At 38.6% G+C, this 18,947-nt stretch overlaps 1 long non-coding RNA gene across 1 annotated transcript in view; it reads left to right on the top strand.

Annotated features, from left to right (window-relative positions):
- The first annotated feature begins 2,772 nt into the window (after nucleotides 1-2,772).
- The window catches only part of LOC138835496 (uncharacterized), a 43,469-nt gene continuing 27,294 nt past the window's right edge, over nucleotides 2,773-18,947 (top strand). Inside the window, exon 1 of the long non-coding RNA XR_011374647.1 lies at nucleotides 2,773-2,810. This is a non-coding gene — a long non-coding RNA (uncharacterized lncRNA). The remainder of the gene's footprint in view (nucleotides 2,811-18,947) is intronic.

Genomic DNA, 18,947 nt, shown 5'->3' with positions numbered 1-18,947 from the left:
ACACATTTCTCTGAGCCTGTCTCTGTTGTGAAGTGATTTAGAACTTTGAAATTCTCACACATTAGAAAGAAAAAGCCCACAGAGTCCCTGTATCTAGAAGCTGGAAGTCCTGTCAGCCTACACTCCCTCAATGTGGTTGAGATGCCCTCAGAGACCTGTCAATGGCAGGGTGCACTGGGGCTCTCTGCTCCCTTTCTCTGAAGTGCTGGATCAGAGAGACTGGAATAGAGAAACTTTTTCACCATAGTGATTTCTCACCATTCCAATCGCTCTTCTTTGTCACTAGTACATGAACAGTGTCCTTGTGCAAATGTCCTGCCTTTGGTTTAGTTGGTGCAGTGCATATGTGGTAACACGGTGAAGTGGCTACACTGTGCAAGAGGTAATTTGGGTCCAGTGGTCAGAAGTTGTTTTCTTAGTTTTGCTCTTGATTTCAAGGTCCACTTTGCATAGAAAGTCTTCAGTGGCTCAGAGACCCCTGGCCTTGCAACCCATGCAGGACTTGGGTTGTGTATGTGGCTCAAGGGACATATGTAGCATAGGGAACCACAGAATGCCTGCATGGATTTACTCATTTTACCCTTAGTTCCAGAGGCCACCTTTGCCCCCTTAATTGTTTCACCCTGTTTTCTGTGGAAAAAAAATTTAAAAGCCCAACCTTGAGTCTTGTCCTGTAGGCTAAAGGGACTATGAAGTTTCCATCCCTAGTTGGATGAACAGATGGCATTATGGTTTGGATATGAAATGTCTCCCCCAAAAAGCTCATGTACCGAAGTTTTGGCACTCAGCTGTTGGTGAATTCTGGGAGAGACTGGAAAAAATTTTAATTGAAGTCTAGCTGGAAAGAAGTAGACTACTGGATGTGTGTTACAGTGGGGACTAAATCACTCTGCTTCCTGTCTGCCATGAGGCAAGTGTCTTCTGCATCTGCTCCCACTACCACCGTATTCTGCATCACTATGGGCAATGGAGCCAAGGAATATGGATGAAAAGCTCTGGAACTGTGAGCCAAAAATAAATTCTCCCTCCCTGAAGTTGCCAGGTATTTTGCCACAGCAATGATAAAAATGGACTAACACAGATGATAAAGACAGACCAGTTAGCCAGCCTGTAAGCACAACAGATGGGAAGGCTGGTGGAGGTGTGGCCTGTCTTACCTGGGGGTTTCAACTTTTCAACTACAGTGTTATCTTCTCTCAAACTCCCACCACTCTTGTCTGAAAATAGGTACCCCAGGCTGAAACTGCAAGTGTATTGCTTTCTACCTGTGGTGCTTTGTACCTGCTTGGGCTAAGCAGTGTATGGTGGTTTGTCAGTCTTACAGGGTTCCTATGGATCAATATGTTATGCTTTCTGAGTATTTGACATACTAAATAATCTTTGAAGTACAATAGTATCTTGATAAGATTGAGTAGGGCTGCTGATATTTATAATGATGACTCCACAAACTTTGTGAAGTCAGCGAGGTCTGTTTCCTTCTTCAGGTTCATTGAAATTAAAGAAACATTTGAAAATTGAGGGGGCAAAATGCTATATTTCTTATTTATGAAACAATTTAATATATTTGGAAATTTAGAAGGGGGAACAAGTTTGACAAGAAATGTACTTATTACTTTATGTAACTGTAACTCTTCTGTACATCACCTTGACAATAAAAAATTTAATAAATAAAAAAAGAAAAAGGTTAAAAAAAAGAAATTTACTGTTAACTTACTTGCACATACACCTTTCTATTGCTTTTTAAAAAGTTGAATAACTTTGCTTTTCAGAATGTCTTTCACTAGTAACTATTGTACAATATAAACATGCATCATGTTATCATATGTACATATAATTTTATATCCTTCAATCTGAATGCTTTGAATAGATAGTCTTTGACAGATAAATATTCTAAAATGAGTGTTTTGCTTATATAAAACAGTTAAAATGAACATTTGCTTTTCTTAAGATAAAAGCTTTGAAGGTAGGATTGGTGGCAGTCTTAAGATAAGAAGGGTTTCAGGCTCAAGGCCACGCTGGTATGTATAGCTTGCTAGACAAGGTATCTGAGATCCCCCCGCCCACCCATAAAAAGGTAAAGGTCTTTATTTCTGGAAGTAAAATACAAACTAGAGAATTTAGCTTTTAGTAACAGAATAATTTAACTATATGTTCATATTTTTCTTGATAAAAATACTAATATCTATATATACTGATATATATACACATATATGTGTATAATATACATACATATACATATATATATATACATATACATGTGTATATATATATACACACTGGGTGAATTTATAAAGGTGAATGTCCTCCTAATAATCTTGCTTGGCCAACATAAGAGAAATTATTCAGTGGTCAAATATAACAATAAAATTCATTATTGAATAAATTGAAAAAGAGCAATAGACTTCTGCAATGGTTTGGATTTCAAGTGTCCTCTGAAATGTTCATGTGTTAAAGGCTTGGTCTTCAGCTGGTGGGTTCAGCCATTGAAAAGGTGACTGGATTATAAGGATTCTGAGTAATTAGTGGACAAATGAACTGATGGATTCATTATTGAATGGCTTCTGGGAAGCATGGAAGACAGAGAGAACTAGGGAAAGTAGGGCTTGAATGGATGGAGTAGGTCAGTGGAGGTGTGTATTTGAAGGATGGCCTTTGGTCCTGGTCTTTCTCTCTTGCTGGTCTTCTGCCCATTATGAAGTCAGCCATCTTACTTCATACATGCTCCCCACCATCATGATGTTTGGCCTTACCAGACACACAGTCTCAGAAGCAGCTGAACCAAGTGGCCATGGACTGAAACCCCTGTATCAGTAAGCCAACATAACTTTCTCCTTGTTACAAATTTTCTCTAGGATGTCATAGCCAGGGGAAATCTGATTATCAGGACATTTTGACTGATATGGCTCAGTGGTAGAGTGCCTGTCTAGTAAGCATTAGACCTTGAATTTAAACCCCAGTATTAAAAATAACAACAACAAAAGCCATGGATTATGGCTTTTTTCACTCTTTTACAGTTATGACTCAATTGCAAATACCTCCATTAAACAGAATGGGGAGGGGAAGTGCTTTGGAAGATCTGCTCTTTCCCGTGGGTCTAGTTCACTCCTCTGGCATTGTGTGAGTCTGGGACTCGGGTGGGTTACTAGCTAAAAATTCAGATCACACACAAGGGAGGATATTTTAAAGTCTTACTGATTATTTGAAAGTTATGAGGTAAACTTGATGGAAATGAAGAATAAAGCCTTCACCTTGTGTTAACTCTTATGCAATGAGTCTTTGAGCCCACATGCTCTGCCCAGGAGATTCAGGTAAGTGGGTGTAGTCTGGGGGAAGAAAGTTCTTTTGCAGAGGCAGTGATCAATGATTTCTCCTATCCTAAATAAGGAAATCAGAGTTAAGATTGCTCAGCACCCAAGGCTATTGGCACTTGTAAACACATTTTAAAAAGTTATCTTTAAATAGTTGTACAAAGGAAGTTATATTTATGCATTTAAAGAAAACTTTTTTTTTCATTCAGATTTTATGATGTGGGTCACCTGTAGCAGAGATCCTTTCAGGGTCTTTCTAGTATACCATCACTAATGTCACCATCTATTGTTATTTATTCTGTTCTCTACTTGCATTAAAAATTACCATACTTATTTCACTTGATTATGTATGATATAAAATATATCTTGATTTTTATATATATAGTCCTAAGGACTAAGTGCTGTGTTAAACATGTAGAATACTTTTGTTATACATATGTTGAAGGAATAAACTTTTGTGTTCCTGTGTTTTGTGTCCCTGTTTGCCCATATGCTTTGTTTTAGGGTAGACTTAATTTAACTAGTGGTAGCTGATTAAAATAAAGCATTTTTCTTTCTGGAAACAAAAACGCAATTCTCCTGCTTAGGAAATGTAGATTATTAGATCTCTGAACTGGTTTTGCAACCACAAAGAGAAATAGGATAAAAGTTGATTCTAATTTTAAAATGCTATTCTATAATTGCCACACAATTATAGACTCTTATGTGCTATTACTTCTGAATCATGTAGTACTATCAGTACAGGAGAGGTGATCTCCCAGTTGACTGTGAGCCTCTAGTAACCCACCCGAGTCCCAGACACTCACACAATGCCAGAGGAGTGAACTAGACCCACGGGAAAGAGCAGATCTTCCAAAGCACTTCCCCTCCCCATTCTGTTTAATGGAGGTATTTGCAATTGAGTCATAACTGTAAAAGAGTGAAAAAAGACATTTCCAATTAGGAGCATCACCTTCTTCAAACTAGCACTTTCAGCTTTACTTCAGCAGAGCCCTGTGGTACTCAATCTCTGTGACCTTGTGTTTCAGGTGTGGTATTCTTTATGACTGCTCAAACCTTCCACATTAACACCACGCTGGCAAGCAGTTCCTTTGGAGAGCATTTCAGAGGCAACACAGCATAGCACCATGTATGGTATATTAGGGGCAACTCTAGTACTGGATACAAGTGTTCATGTTACAACCTGGACGCTCCCAGCACCACTTGGATTTTTGATGCAGGGTGGAGTGTGAGATTTTTTTCCCCCTTCTGTTCCAGGAATTCACTGTGATCTGGCTAGAGTTTTAACCTTTTTCAGTAACTTCATAAGTATTACAGGAGCAGTGCTGGTACCCTCTGTGTTTGCTTGCTTTGGCTTTATCTAGTGTGATCCTTGCTGTCACTACAGTGAGGTTTGTTTGTTTTTATTTATTTATTTTTTCGGCACTGAGCTTGGATTTCAGGGCCTCAGATTTGCTAGGCACGCCCTCTACCAATGAACCATACCTGCAGCCTTTTGTTGCACTGATGATTTTTGAAATAGGGTTTCACTCCCTGTCAGGTGTTTGCCCAAGACAGTGATTTGCCTATTTTAGGCTTGCCATTGTAATTCGCTTGACAGGTACATGCCACCACACCCAGGTTCTTCCATTGAGATGGTGGTCTCATGAATTTTTCTGCCAGGCCTTACCTGGGACTGTGATTCTCCTGATCTCAGCCTTTTTCAGTAGCTAGGACTACAAGGAAATCACCTGTGTCTGGCTGCTCCTATGAGGTTTTGAGGGATTTGAGATAGAGGCTAAGCTAGTAACCCACACTCAGGCAGCCATCCTGTTTCTCCTACAGTCTCCACAGTACTGATATTTTAGGGTGTCAATAATTTGTTTTGAGTTGAGATGAGCTATCGACACACACACAGGGCATTTTCCCTGAACCTCTATGAGTAAGGCTGGGAAACTGGAAAGGGAAGATGAGTTGAGCTGTATAGGCATCCTTAGGAAGCAAACAGACATAACTTCTTCTCCCTTGGTCTGATTATTGAAGCAGGAAAAGGTGCTGTACCTCAGCCTTAAAATTGGCACATCATTCCTGTTTACTCACCAGAAAACAAGTCTTCTGTTTTTATTACCTCTGCTTTTATTTGTCCCCTGCCCCTTTGTATTCATTTTCTTTTCTTCCTCTGGTTGATGGATTCTAAGTATGAACTAATCAAAGGCAAGAAATTCACCTAGAATCTTTCAGTCTGTCTTCATCAGAAATAAAACCCTAGTAATTGGATGTAACAGTTTTTGCTTGTAACTAGAGATTAAAGTTAAGGATTCTCATGCACTGCCCATCTGAAGAGAGAAAGTCTTCTAGCTCTTCCTCTGGGGACCTCCTTCCTGGTGGTCAAGGATTCTTTACTGATGCTGAGATATACTGCTCGTTCCTGGTCAGCCTAGATTGCAGGTATTACTCTAGAGCATCTTGCCAAGACTTAGATATTCCTGAATTAAGTACTTATGGCATCCTGGCCACAAGGCTCTCTTCTACCCTCCACTCCACCCAACTTTCTTCTTTTTACTTTACCTTCCCTCACCTGCCCAACACAACTCCCAGACTCCTTACCCAGCTTCTTTAAGGAAGGCCCAACATCCTTCAGTAAGAAGGCCCAACAACCAGTGTTTGGAGTGAAAGTTCCCAGGGCTATCTTCTAGGCATCTCTTACTTGCTGCCTCAGGTGCTAATTAGCTTATTTAGGTGTTAATTTTAGCATTTGTTCTCTTTTTAACTCCAATTTAACTAATAGTAAAGAAAATTAACATGAAGTCTATTTAATTGACATAGATTTTACATTACAATTTGGAAGTTAAACCACTGATTTGAATTAAGATTATTTTCCAGTGGAGCAAATACTCTTTTATGCTTTTCAAAATCCCATTGCAGTGAATTAAAACTTACCAATGTTAGTCCTGTCAGGCTTTTATTTTTTCATTTGTACCGAAGATATTTTTAACAGGAACCAATTAACTATGACTCAGGCCTGAGGGTCATTAGATCCTTGACATTTACTAATCACTGCCTGAGTACTCTTGAGAATTCTATGGGGTCATTCTTCAGTAAAGCACTAGGATTTTTAAACCAATCATATTGAAAATATTTTTTCTTGGGTTGGAAGTGAGGGCCTTGTACTTTCTAAGCAACTACTCTACTACCTGAACCACACCTCCAGTTTTTTAAGATTTAAACATGAATAAATGTATTGGTAGGCCAGAGAAGAATCAGAGAAGGCATTATTAGAAGAAAGGCATGTGGGCAAGAGAGAGCCATGGTCTCTGGGTGTTAGCAGATGTTCAGATGGTCAGGGGCATCAGGAAATAATTTGGAACTAGTTGTTAAAGGTAGGTTAGACAAGGGGTTGGTGATGAATTGGAGAAAGCATTTACTCTCTCAGGAAGTTGTTGAACCATATGGACTTTGTCCTGTGCATCACAGAAATTACATTTTCACAGCATTCTGCACTGTTTTATTGTGAACTTAATTTAAGCATATGAATTTCTAGGTGTACAAGTATAGCAGTAGAGACCAGAATAGTAGGGTCAAATCAAAACTGGGTAGGACTTGGGAGATACAGAAATGGAATTATTAGTACAGCCAAGGTTTTGCTTTAAACTCATATTCAAACCATTAATGTATATATTATCAATTTCCAAAGGACAGTAAGATTCATTTGACTGACACACTACTTTCAAATTCAATGAGAAATGCTTACGGGGAGAAATTAGCTTTAATTAGCTTGATTTATAGTTGTATTATTTCAATGTGTTAGAAGAGAATGGGAGTGCAGAGAGACTTTCTGATAACACAAAAGAGTTGCAGTTGTGGAAAAGACCCAGGAAAGACTTACTGAGCAGAATGTAGGGTGTTGAAACCGAAAAGTCATATGCAAACTGTTTTTCATGCTTTGGACCAGTGGTGGAATTTATAGACAGGATACTGTGTCATGGAAATTACTCCTTGAGATTTTTGTTTTTTGCCAGTCCTGGGGCTTGAAGTCTGGGTCTGGGCACTTTCCCTGAGCTTCTTTTGCTCAAGTCTAGCACTCTAGCACTTGAGTCTTAGCAGGACTTCCGGCTTTTTCTGTGTATGTGGTACTAAGGAATCCAGCCCAGGGCTTCATTGTATGCTAGGCAAGCATTCTATATTAGCCACATTCCCAGCCCCTCCTTGAGATTTTTTAAAGTGTTTATTTCAAGTTGCTTTCGATTGTAAAATGGTGACAGGGGTCCATTCAGTTTGTGTGTGATATATCTTACAGCTGATCAATCTTTTCAACTCAGATGTTAACATACATTTTCTGAAATGTTCTTCTAAACACCAGCATCACTGAAAAGTATGTGCCTTGTGAATTGGCTATGGGAATGCTATATGTATTTATTTTAAAGACTATATTTGAAAATGCCAATCACATACTTAACAGTTAAGAACCTTTCACTATCACTTAGGATTTAATAAACACTTACCTCACTGTATACACAGTATTCTTAGAAATTTAAGAATCTTCCTTCCATCCAAGTAAAGCTCAGGACCAGATGGATTCACAGCAGAATTCTATAACATCTTCAAAGGAGAACTCACTCCAATACTGCTCAAACTCTTCAATGAAATTGAAAGAGAAAGATCACTACCAAACTCATTCTATGAAGCCAGCATAACCCTCATCCCCAAAACAGATAGGGACTAATCAAAGAAAGAAAACTATAGACCCATTTCTTTGAAGAACATTGATGCAAAATTTCTCAATAAAATTCTGATCAACTGAATTCAACTAACCCCAAAAATCATATACTATGACCAAATGGGATTCATTCCAGGGATACAAAGCTGCTTCAATATATGCAAGTCAATTAATGCAATTCAACACATCAATAGCAGCATGGACGAGAACCATATGATCATCTCAATAGATGAAGAAAAAAATTTGACAAGATTCAATACCTCTTTATGATGAAAGCTCTGGAGAAGCTAGGAACCCATGGACTATTTCTCAATATAATAAAGGCTTTCGATGACAAACTTACAGCCAGAATTATGCTTAAGGGTGACAAATTAAAACCATTTCATCTAAAATCAGGAATGAGACAAGGATGTCTGCTCTTTCCACTCTTCTTCAATATAGTACTGGAATTCCTAGACAGAGCAAAAAGTCAAGAGACAAACATAAAAGAGATCCAAATAGAGAAAGAAGAAGTAAAATTCTCCCTCTTTGCATATGACATAATTCTGTATTTAAAGAACCTCATATTATCCTCTCACAAGTTACTTGAATTGATCTAAAACTTTGGCAAAATAACAGGGTATAAAATTAATCCATAAAAGTGAATATTTTTTCTGTATGCAACAGAAGAGCAAGGCTGAAATCAGTAAAGCAACTCTCTATGTAATAGCCTCAAAAAAATAAGATACCTAGGAATTAACCAAAGATGTGAAGGACCTCTATGATGAAATATTTAAAAACCTGAAAAAGGAAATTAAAGCAGATTTAAGAAAGTGGAAAAACCTCCCATCTCCTGGATTGGAAAGATTAATATTGTAAAAATGGCAATATTGGCCAAAGCTAGCTATGAATCAATGCAATACCCACCAAAATCTCAACAACATTCAATGATATAGAAGAGGCAATCTAAAACTTCATATGGAATATAGAAGACCCTGGACAGCAAAAACTATCCTTAGCATGAAGAACAGTGCTGAAAGAATAACAATATCAAACTTCAAGCTCTATTACAGAGACTTAGTTATAAAAACAGCTTGGTACTAGAACAAGAATAGGCCCGAGGACAAATGAAATAGAGGAAACATACCAACAGACCTGTGGCCAACTAATCTTTGATAAGGGAGCAAAAAATACAGGATGGAAGACAGCCTCTTCAACAAACAGAGCTGGCAAAATTGGCTATACATGTGTAGAAAACTGAAGTTAGCTCCTTATATATCACACTGCACCAGAATCAATTCCAAATGGATAACAGACCTTGAGGAGTAGATTCCCTGAAAATATTACAAAACACTAGGGCTCCTTGGCACAGGTTGAAACTTCCTAAATAAAGATCCAGAAACACAACAAATCAAAGAAAAGCTGCATAAATAGTATTGCATTAAACTGCAGAGTTTCTGCATGGCAAAAGATATACCCAGCAAGATAAATAGAAAGCCCAGAGATTGGGATAAGATCTTTACATCAGACAAGCATCTCATATCTAAAATATACTTAGAGCTCAAAATATTAAGCCCCCCCAGAAAAACAAATCCTCAAAGACACAACAACCCCATCAATAGGTGAGCTAAAGACTTAGACTTTTCTGAGGAAGACATAGAATAGCCAATAGTACATTGATAACAACAATAACAAAGAGAAACCTCTTGTGTCCATGTCTTGGAGTTCATTTTGCTTAACATCACCTTATATGGTCATATATATATATATATATATATATATATATATATACACACACACACACACACACACACACACACACACACACACACACACACATATAAACATTTTCTTGATCCATCCATTTACTGAGGGGCATCTGGATTGGTTCCATATCTTAGTTATGGTCAATAATGCTGCAATAAATATAATTGTGCTGGTAGCTTTAGTATGGTCTTGTTTGTGATCATTTGGGTTTATTTGAATACTTATCTTGTGGTTAATTTCCCTAACATCAACTTATCTGACCTTTTCTGCTTGACTCAGACATACTCTAGTTATTGCAAATAAGGGAAACCATGGGACCTATGTTTCTTTGGGCCTGGCTTACTTCACTTAGAATTTTTTCCAAGTCTTTCCATTTCCTAACAAATGGGGCAACATCATTCTTTCTGATGGAGGCATAGAATTCCATTGTGTATATATACCACATTTTCTTGATCCATTCATCTACTGAGGGGCATCTGGGTTGGTTCCATATCTTAGCTATGGTAATAATGCTGCAATAAATATAGTTGTGCTGGTAGCTTTAGTATGGTCTTGTTTGTGATCATTTGGGTAAATGCCCAAAAGTGGGATTTCTAGGTCCTAGGGGAGCTCTATGTGGAGTCTTTTGAGGAACCTCCATACTTCTTTCCAAAGTGGTTGAACAAGTTTACACTCCCACCAACAATGCAGTAGGGTTCCCTTCTGTCCACATCCCCTCCAGCATCTGTTGTTATTAGAGTTCTTGATTATAGTTATCCTAACTGGGGTGAGATGGAATCTCAACATTGTTTTAATTTGCATTTCTTTTATGGCTAGAGAAGTTGAGCATTTCTTCATATGTCTATTGGCCATTCTTATTTCCTCTTCAGAGAAGTTTCTCTTTAAGTCTTTAGCCCACTTATTTGTTGTTTCTTTGAGGATTTGTTGTTAGGAAATTTAATTTTTTGAGTTTCAAGTATATTTTATATATGAGACCCTTGTCTGTTGTATGGCTAGTGAAGATCTTCTCCCAATCCGTAGGCTTTCTATTGATCTTGCTAGCTATGTCTTTTGCCATGCAGAAGCTCTGCAGCTTCATGCAGTCTCATTTATCCAACCTTTCTTTGATTTGTTGTATTTCTGGGTCTCTATTAAAAAAATTTCCGCCTGTGCTAAGGAGACCTAGGGTTTCTCCTATTCCATCCTGTAATGTTTTCAGAGTGTCTGCTTTGACTCTGAGGTCTTTGATCCATTTGGAGTTGATTCTGGTGCAGGGTGATATATAAGGATCTAGCTTTAGTTTTCTACAAGTGATTAACCAATTTTGCCAGCACCATTGACTGAAGAGGCTGTCTTTCTTCCATTCTAATTTTTAGCTCCCTTATCAAAGATTAGGTGGCTGTAGGTCTATATGTTCATTTCTGGATTTTTGATTCTATTCCATTGGTCCTGAGATCTGTTCTTGTGCCAGTACCAAGCTTGATTACTATGGCTTTGTAGTAGAGTTTGAAGTTTGGTATTGATATTCCTCCAGCACTGTTCTTTCTGTTAAAGATCGTTTTTGCTATTTGGGGTCTTTTATTGTTCCATATGAATTTGGATTGCCTCTTCTATTTCCTTGAAGAATGAGGTTGGAATATTGATAGGTATTGCATTGAATTTGTAGATAGCCTTGGGACGTATTGCCATTTTCATGATGTTGGTCCTTCTAATCCAGGAGCATGGGAGATTTTTCCATTTCCTAAGTTCTGTTTTGATTTCCTTTTTCAGGTTTTTAAGGTTTTCATCATAGAGATCTAAAAAAATACTTTTATGAGAGGATCACAATGCTCAATAGTTTTCATTTGACCATATAAAATGATGCTCATCAAAGTGAACTCTAATGAATGGAAGCACGAAAATATTGATGGTACTCTTTGTGGTTCTATTGTTTGTTTGTTTCCTTTTTTTGGTTTATTCTCTTCTGTTGCTATTTATGATTTCTGTACCCTTTGTCTTGTATATAAGTTTATCTAATTTGGGAGGGGATTGGGGAATCACAGAATCAGTGGGACAAAAGGTAAACCAATTCATCAACGAAACTTACTGGACACTATGTTGGAAATGAACTGTACAACTTTCAGGGGAATGAGGGGTCAAAAGGGGAAAATTTGGGTGAGAATGATGGAGGGGGTGACACTGTTCAAAAGGAAATGTACTCATTACCTGACTCATACCTATAACCCCTCTGTACACCACCTTTACAATAAAATTTAAAAATAAAAAATAGAAACAAGACTCTTGATTGTATGAGTCTTTTTTAGGGGAGTGCTGAGTCTGGAGCTTGAATTCAAAGCCTTGAAGCTGTCTCCCAAGCTTCTTTTGCTCAAGATTATCTACCATTTCAGGCACAGATCCACTTATGGCTCTTTTTTCTTGTGGTAGTTTATGGAGATAACAGTCTCACAACTTTCCTGCCCTGATTGGTTTCAAACCACAGTCCTCAGGTTTATAGATAGGAATGAGTCACTATTGCTGGCTTTCAAATATGATTCTTAAATTAAAAAAAACAGTATTTATGTTTACGGTATTTATATAAGTACTTTACCTCAGAAAAACAAGTGAAACAACCTACTTCCAGGATCTTATCACAATGTCTTTGTAAACAGCTGTATATATAACAATGTAATAGTATCTGTAATTTAATAAAACATGCTGAGTAGTTTAGAATATCACAACTAATATCGTGATGTGTCCTATGCAATCACTTATGTCATTTTCTTTCATCATTACATTTCTTTGAAATGTTTGGCTCCCTTAGTGTTATGTGTAAAATGCTCAAGAAAACTTCTAAACAAACCCTATCATTAGGACTTAACAGGTGCTCCCAATCTGTCTAGTGCTACTGATAGACATAAAAGGGGTTTACTAATAGGTTTGATGTTTGAAGTGAACAGAAAAGTTGGCACAAAGTCATCATTGAAAAAAAATGGCATGGGTCTTGGCAGAATGTCCTGGCTGATGTATTACTTTTATACCTTTCTTCCTGAGTTGACTTCTTTTTAATCTGTTAGGAAAAGATGTCCTTGAACTTTGACATCAGGAAGCTTAAAATTCAGTATTAGTTTTATAGCTCTTTTACCAAAAGATCCTGGATTGAAGGTTTCATTAATCCACTGTGGCCGTCAAACAGTGCATATAAAACATCAAAGGGATTTTCATGAAGGAGGATGAAAACGTTAGAAAGACTAAAGAGTGTGCTGAAATTGTTGTATTCTGGTCATATGTCTTTAGCCTCATGTGTGACACTCACTACTGCTGCTAATTTCATCAGATCCTTAGGAAAGGTGTTGGTGTCACATGAGCACCTGGGTTGCCTTGGGCTACTATACAGTGTGCAAGGTAATGTTTGGAGAACCATGAACCCAAGGTTCAGATGAAATTTGCCTGAAACTTGTTAATTTGTCTCCTTGGAACTTTGTGAACGAGATTCCATGCTGTCTTTTGAAGAAAATAAAGGGATTATTTGTAGCAGATGAGGACATCCACTGATGGACTCTTCTGGTCCTGAAACTTGTTGTGTATAAATGTCAAAAAACAAATCCTATTTCCACCTAAAGTATCATTCCAACATCCACAAAGCCCCTCTAAGAAACCTATGCTGCAGGACAGGATAGAACAGGGAATGATGAGTGAGCCAGAAGTAGATCTTACCTCATAGATACATATCTTAAAATCAATTTGGATTCGCTGCAATATGCATATATACTGTTGAATTTTACAATTAATCTGTAATGTTGCAAAAGTAGACTATCCAGTTTATTTTACTTTAAGAAGTGGTTTTAAATTTTCTTCAGTTTTCATTAAATTTCCAAAACAACATTATCATTGAAGGAATCAAAAACACTTAGCTTAATTTGAAGTCACACAACATTAATGGTTAATGGGAAGGAGTTTGACAGGAAGGGATATTGGACTTTTCTTACGGAAAGGCAGTTGTGACAATTTACAGGAAGAAATTGCCATTAAATTTACTCTTATTCACTGTTTTTGCTATGATACTCAAATAATTTTTCTTTCTCATAAATGACTATGTTTCTTTTAAAACATTGTCATTATATATAATTGTGTAATAGCTTAACTAGCCTACACATCTGTGGGGGAATTCCTTTTGAATTCCTCTCTTTGATTTTTCATTTATAAAAAGTGGACAATGTCTTTTAACTCCCTTAAATTAAAATGAGTTCAGAGAGAACTATCGCAATGGTCCATATTGTGTGATTTTTGAGTCTAAATCCCATAGAAATTAACAGATTGTTCTGAGGCTCCTTCAGCCTTCACATGTAGAGGGTCCTTTCTAGTATCTGAGGGTCTTTTTTTACCCAGTGTCCCACATGAGTCTCCCCAAAATGCACATGAACAAGTGAAATTAAGGCAGATGGACTGAAACACCCAAGTACATTGGGTCAGTGGTAGAACCTGGCCCAGCACCATATGCCTCTAGTTCCTGATGTTACATTCTTGACACCATTTAGGATGGTCAGGAAATTGGATCTGATAGGTTGAACCTCAGTCCTCCAAGGTGATCATACCCTAGGATAACTCAAGAGAATCCCCCAAAGCAAATTGCATCCTTGCTTGAGAAATACTGTTCACATGGAAGGGCTTGCTGAAGCAGATATTTTTGGCACTTGCTACATATTGAGTAACTTGAGGATCTTAAAACAAACAAACAATGACCTGAGACCTCCCAGAAGTACTGGCTTATTGCTCCAGAAAAGCCTGGACTTTGAGCTGGTTGAAAGCCTCCAAAATGATGGTCATCTGCTGCCAAGATGAAGGAGCTGACAGGGAGAGGGAATAGCACATATTGAATATGAGGCTTTACCCACCAGCAGAACAATCCAAAAGCTGATACCAGGGTTCTCTTTCCTGAAAGGTAGTGACAGCAAAGGGGTTTCAGTAATCCAGCTCTGCCACTAATTGCTTTTAACCAAGTTTCTGACCTCTAAAGTGAGTATGACAATCCAGGATTGCTGTATGGCTCATATAAAATAGTACTCTGGAGGCTCCCTGAAAATCATCACTAAGGTGAGCTTGGGAGTTATATATCATTAACATTCTGTTTAATAAACTTGGATCCAAATGCCCATTACAAAGTCAGCCTGGGATGAGAACAAGTCACACAGGCTTTTTTTTTTTCAAAGTATTCTGGTGTAGCGGGAGAAAGAGGGCAAATTTATAACAATAATTTTCAAATAAAATGGCATTGTTTTATTGGTTAGCACAGAGTACTGTACTATACTGGCTTTTTAGGAAGTGTGACAGGAGTGCTGGCTCATGCTTGGAGCTGGCAAGGTGAGAGATGGCTGGGAAGGGACCAGTCTCTCTTCCAGGAGAGGGAGCACAGTACCCTAGGAACTTGAACAGAATGTACCATTGAGCTCAGGCTCTGGGTCTGGAGATAGCTGCAGGGAAATGGGCATATGGAGGGCTTTGGGGAGGTAGGCCATATGAGGATACCGTGTCCACTTTAAATTTTGTGATCTTTAAATATTGTGATTCAGAATAGCAAGTGAGTGGAGCCTGGTGAATGGCATGGGATGATGAAGACCATGTTCAGTGCAGTGAAATGACTTGTTCCTGAATTTCCCCTGGACCAGTTAGCTAGGAAGCGGGGGTGGGGGGTGGGTGGGGGGTGGACGCAAGAAGCCATCTGTGTAGTGGGATGCAGAGTACAGGCTCCTAAGTCAGAGGTAAATTCTAGCTCCATTGCTTCCTAGGTGAGGACTTGGCCACCTTGGTGAACTTCTGTGAAATTCTTTACTTATCATATAGTGGTGAGAGAGGATTCATTGGGAGAAGATAGAGGTTTCAGTGAGGTGGGGACCTGAACGGATCAGCATGGTTCTGTAAACATTAAAGCAATTCCAGGCTGGGGCATACTCTCAGCAAAAGGCAGAGAGTAGTTGAAAAGCCCCTCTGAAGGGGTGGATCTTCTAGTTTGGAATATAAAGCACTGAAACCAAGAGAGGGCTGAGAATTTAAGCTCCAAAACATAGAGCTGAGGAGCTGGGGCACTAGTGAAGTAGAGGCATTTGGTAGAGAAAGAAGCTGAAGCAAAAGTAAAGTGGATGTGATGCTGGAGTGGGGTTGCTGAAGCAAAGTTTCAGTGAGACTTCAAGCACCACTGACTCTCCTGTCTTCAGTCCATATTTAGACATCATATCTTATCAACATTGACTGCAACATTTAACTTTTTACCATCGTTTCCTTTTTGCTGAGACAGGGTTTGCAAAAGCAAAGCCCAAGCTGGCTTTGAACCTGTCCAAACTTATCATTTTCCTGTCTCGGCCTTCTGAATGCTGGGATTATAGCTGTGCACCACTACATCTAGTTCAAAATTCTTCTTTTTACAGTTCCCTGACTGTGAGAGTTTGTTTCAGAGAAGCAAAAGTCATGTTGCTTGCTGGAACAAAAGTTCAGGTGCCAGTTCTGTCTGCTCCAGCACCCCTGGAGGTCAGTAGGCTGTATGACACCCTGGGGCAGTTAGATAGCAGGCAGATCCAACCAATAAGAGAGTTGCTTTCATTTTGCATAGTTCTTTACCTGTGGCTGAAGGATGCTAAGACAAAGTCTCTTTGAGTTGCCCTGCGTTTGACTTACCTGTTTGCATGATCCTGTCTGCTTGGTCTGTGGGGTTATGGTCTTGATTTGAGACTTTCTGATATGTTGGTGCTCCTATGCCAGGCAACACAGAAATATCCCGCCCCTCACCACCTTCTGTATGTAAGCTTGACCTTCAAGTCCCTCTAATAGAAGGTTTTAGAACAACACTTGTGTGTGTAGGGAGCACATTATAGTGTTTAAAATGAGTCAGAAGCTATGGTTCGAAGTTGAGTGTCCAGGGTTCCATCTCCAGCTGTGGAATTGACTGGCTCCCTGGGGTGGGGAGGGTGTCTCAGCCAGTCTATCAACCCTGTGGCCTGCAATGTCTTCTTCAAGGGGGCACTCAGGCCCTTCTGCTGGCACCACAAGTTGGCAAGAGATAGTTTTTGCCTCATTACCTGCTGGATTTTAGACCTTCAACTCTTTCCTGGTATCACTCATAATGCAATATTGACTATGGTATCTGTCTGAAAATCAGCACACGTGGTCTCACAGCTGAACATTTAGGGGGGTTTGAAGCCTTTCCTCAATTCCTTCATCCTCAAGAATTTCTAGTTGGCTGCATAAATGTACTGTCAGCAGAATCTGGCATGTATTTTCTACATTTTTCTTAGCACTGAAATAATCTTTAAATGCTTTTTCATCTTCTTTCTGGTTTATCAATCTGACAGAGGCAGAAAGGTCAATTTGGTCACTACCAATGATGGCACAGAATGAGAGCTGTGTAATAGTCACACAGCCTGTCTGTCTTTCCAAGACAAATTGTGTTCATGAGAGGATATGTTCCTTGTGATGTCTTTACCTCTAGACATGAACCACTGGGAATCTCAAATTTAATTTGTGTTTGGTGATTCTGGGGTTTGAACTCAGTACTTCACTCTTTCTAGGCAGATTCTCCACCCCCTTGAGCCCTATCTCTAGACTTTTAATACTTTATTTTGGAGAGGGTCTTACGTTTTTGCCAGGGATAGCCTTGGCACAACTATGTCTTCTTTGTAGTTTAGATTACAGGTTAATGCAATGATGCATGGATTGTTATGTGAGATGTGATCTCACAAACTTTTTCTTGCCTGGACTGACCTTGAACCACACGACTCCTGATGACTGCCTCCCAAATAACTAGGAATTTAGGTATGAGCCACACACTGGTCCTTGATGGTTTTGGAATACAAATTCCTACAGTGTGTGTAATGCCTTGAAGATCCTTAACTGAAACTCTTCCAGCAGTGAAGTTTTGCTACAGCATAGAAACAAGTAGGCTGAAAAAGTAAAAATGGAAAGACTAGCTTAATAACAAGACTAATGTTTGTGATGGAGTCCAAGGTATGACTGGGAAAACATACACTCTTTGTACCACAGGAGAGACTGGAAAAAAACCAAACCAAAGGACTTTATCCCATGTTCACTCAACAATCAATACAGAAGATGCTAATGATCAAATATGCATGGGAATATCCCTTCCCAACTCCAGTCCAAAGATCTATCTTCCAAAAAGCCCTCCGGTGGACCCCCAAACAGGCATACACACATGGTTTAGACTCCTGCCTAAGTCTGTCTGACCATACAACCTCACTGATGAATGCACAATAATGTTGACATGAATAAAAGCAAGTGGATATTGTCTCCATTTGTGAGGTGGGCAGACATACTTTCTTGGGTTCTAAGAGCTTTCTTTTCAAGGCTTTGCATTCTCTTTTCAGCTCATACTGGAAATATCAAGTTCCTTTTGTCCTCAAAAAAACACATCACTTTGTCCAGTTTCTCTTAAGAGGTCACAATAAATGTCAGGTCTCCTGTGTTTCTGTTTATCCCTACAAATGCACAGCATAGTCCTCATGATGGCTTTGCTTTTGTTCAAATTTCCTTTCAAACTCAGGCTGTTCCATGGTCTCAAACATCAGAAGAAGAAAAAAAAAGCTAACATCCCTCTGAAAGGGAGAAACGGAATTAAAGCTATAATCACATTTTCCACCCACCACATGGGCAAAATATAAGAAGTTTAATAATCATGGTTTGCTCTAAAAGAAATATTTCATTAATTGTTCACAGATGTGCAAGTTTTAGATGTGTCTTGGCATGCTGAATGGTTTGTATAAAAGTTACTTGCCTTATAATTAGATGTGAACTGGTTGATGACTTATATAATTTTGTTTTTATGATATACAAAGATATTTTCATATGATTTATTTTCATTAATATGTAGTATTATTTTGTTTATTAAATGTGGAATAGTTTTGGGTATAAAAGATTTTGCAAAAATGGCCATAAAGTATTACCACTCCCAATAATTAAGTCCCTCCATTTTATGAGTATTGTTTTTTGTTTGTTTGTTTGTTCGCCCCTTAACAAATCCTCACTTCTGCTTCTGGAATGGGGACTGGTCCCATGACTTGCTTTGGCCAATGAAATGCTACCAAACTAATGTGTGCCAGTTTCAAGATTGGCTATAAGAGTCCTTGCAGTATATAAGGGCTCCCTTTGGGCCACATCCTTGCCATCATCTGAAATTCTTTATTTTCTTGTTATTGGCCATTCTACCTGGGGTGAGGTGGAATCTCAATGTTTTGATT

This window comes from Dipodomys merriami, unplaced genomic scaffold (genome assembly GCF_024711535.1).
Source record: "Dipodomys merriami isolate MVZ:Mamm:240054 unplaced genomic scaffold, mDipMer1.0.p SCAF_1, whole genome shotgun sequence".
Taxonomy (NCBI): domain Eukaryota; kingdom Metazoa; phylum Chordata; class Mammalia; order Rodentia; family Heteromyidae; genus Dipodomys; species Dipodomys merriami.
The sequence above is the reverse complement of the archived record's forward strand: the minus strand, read 5'-3'. Positions and strand labels throughout refer to the sequence as shown.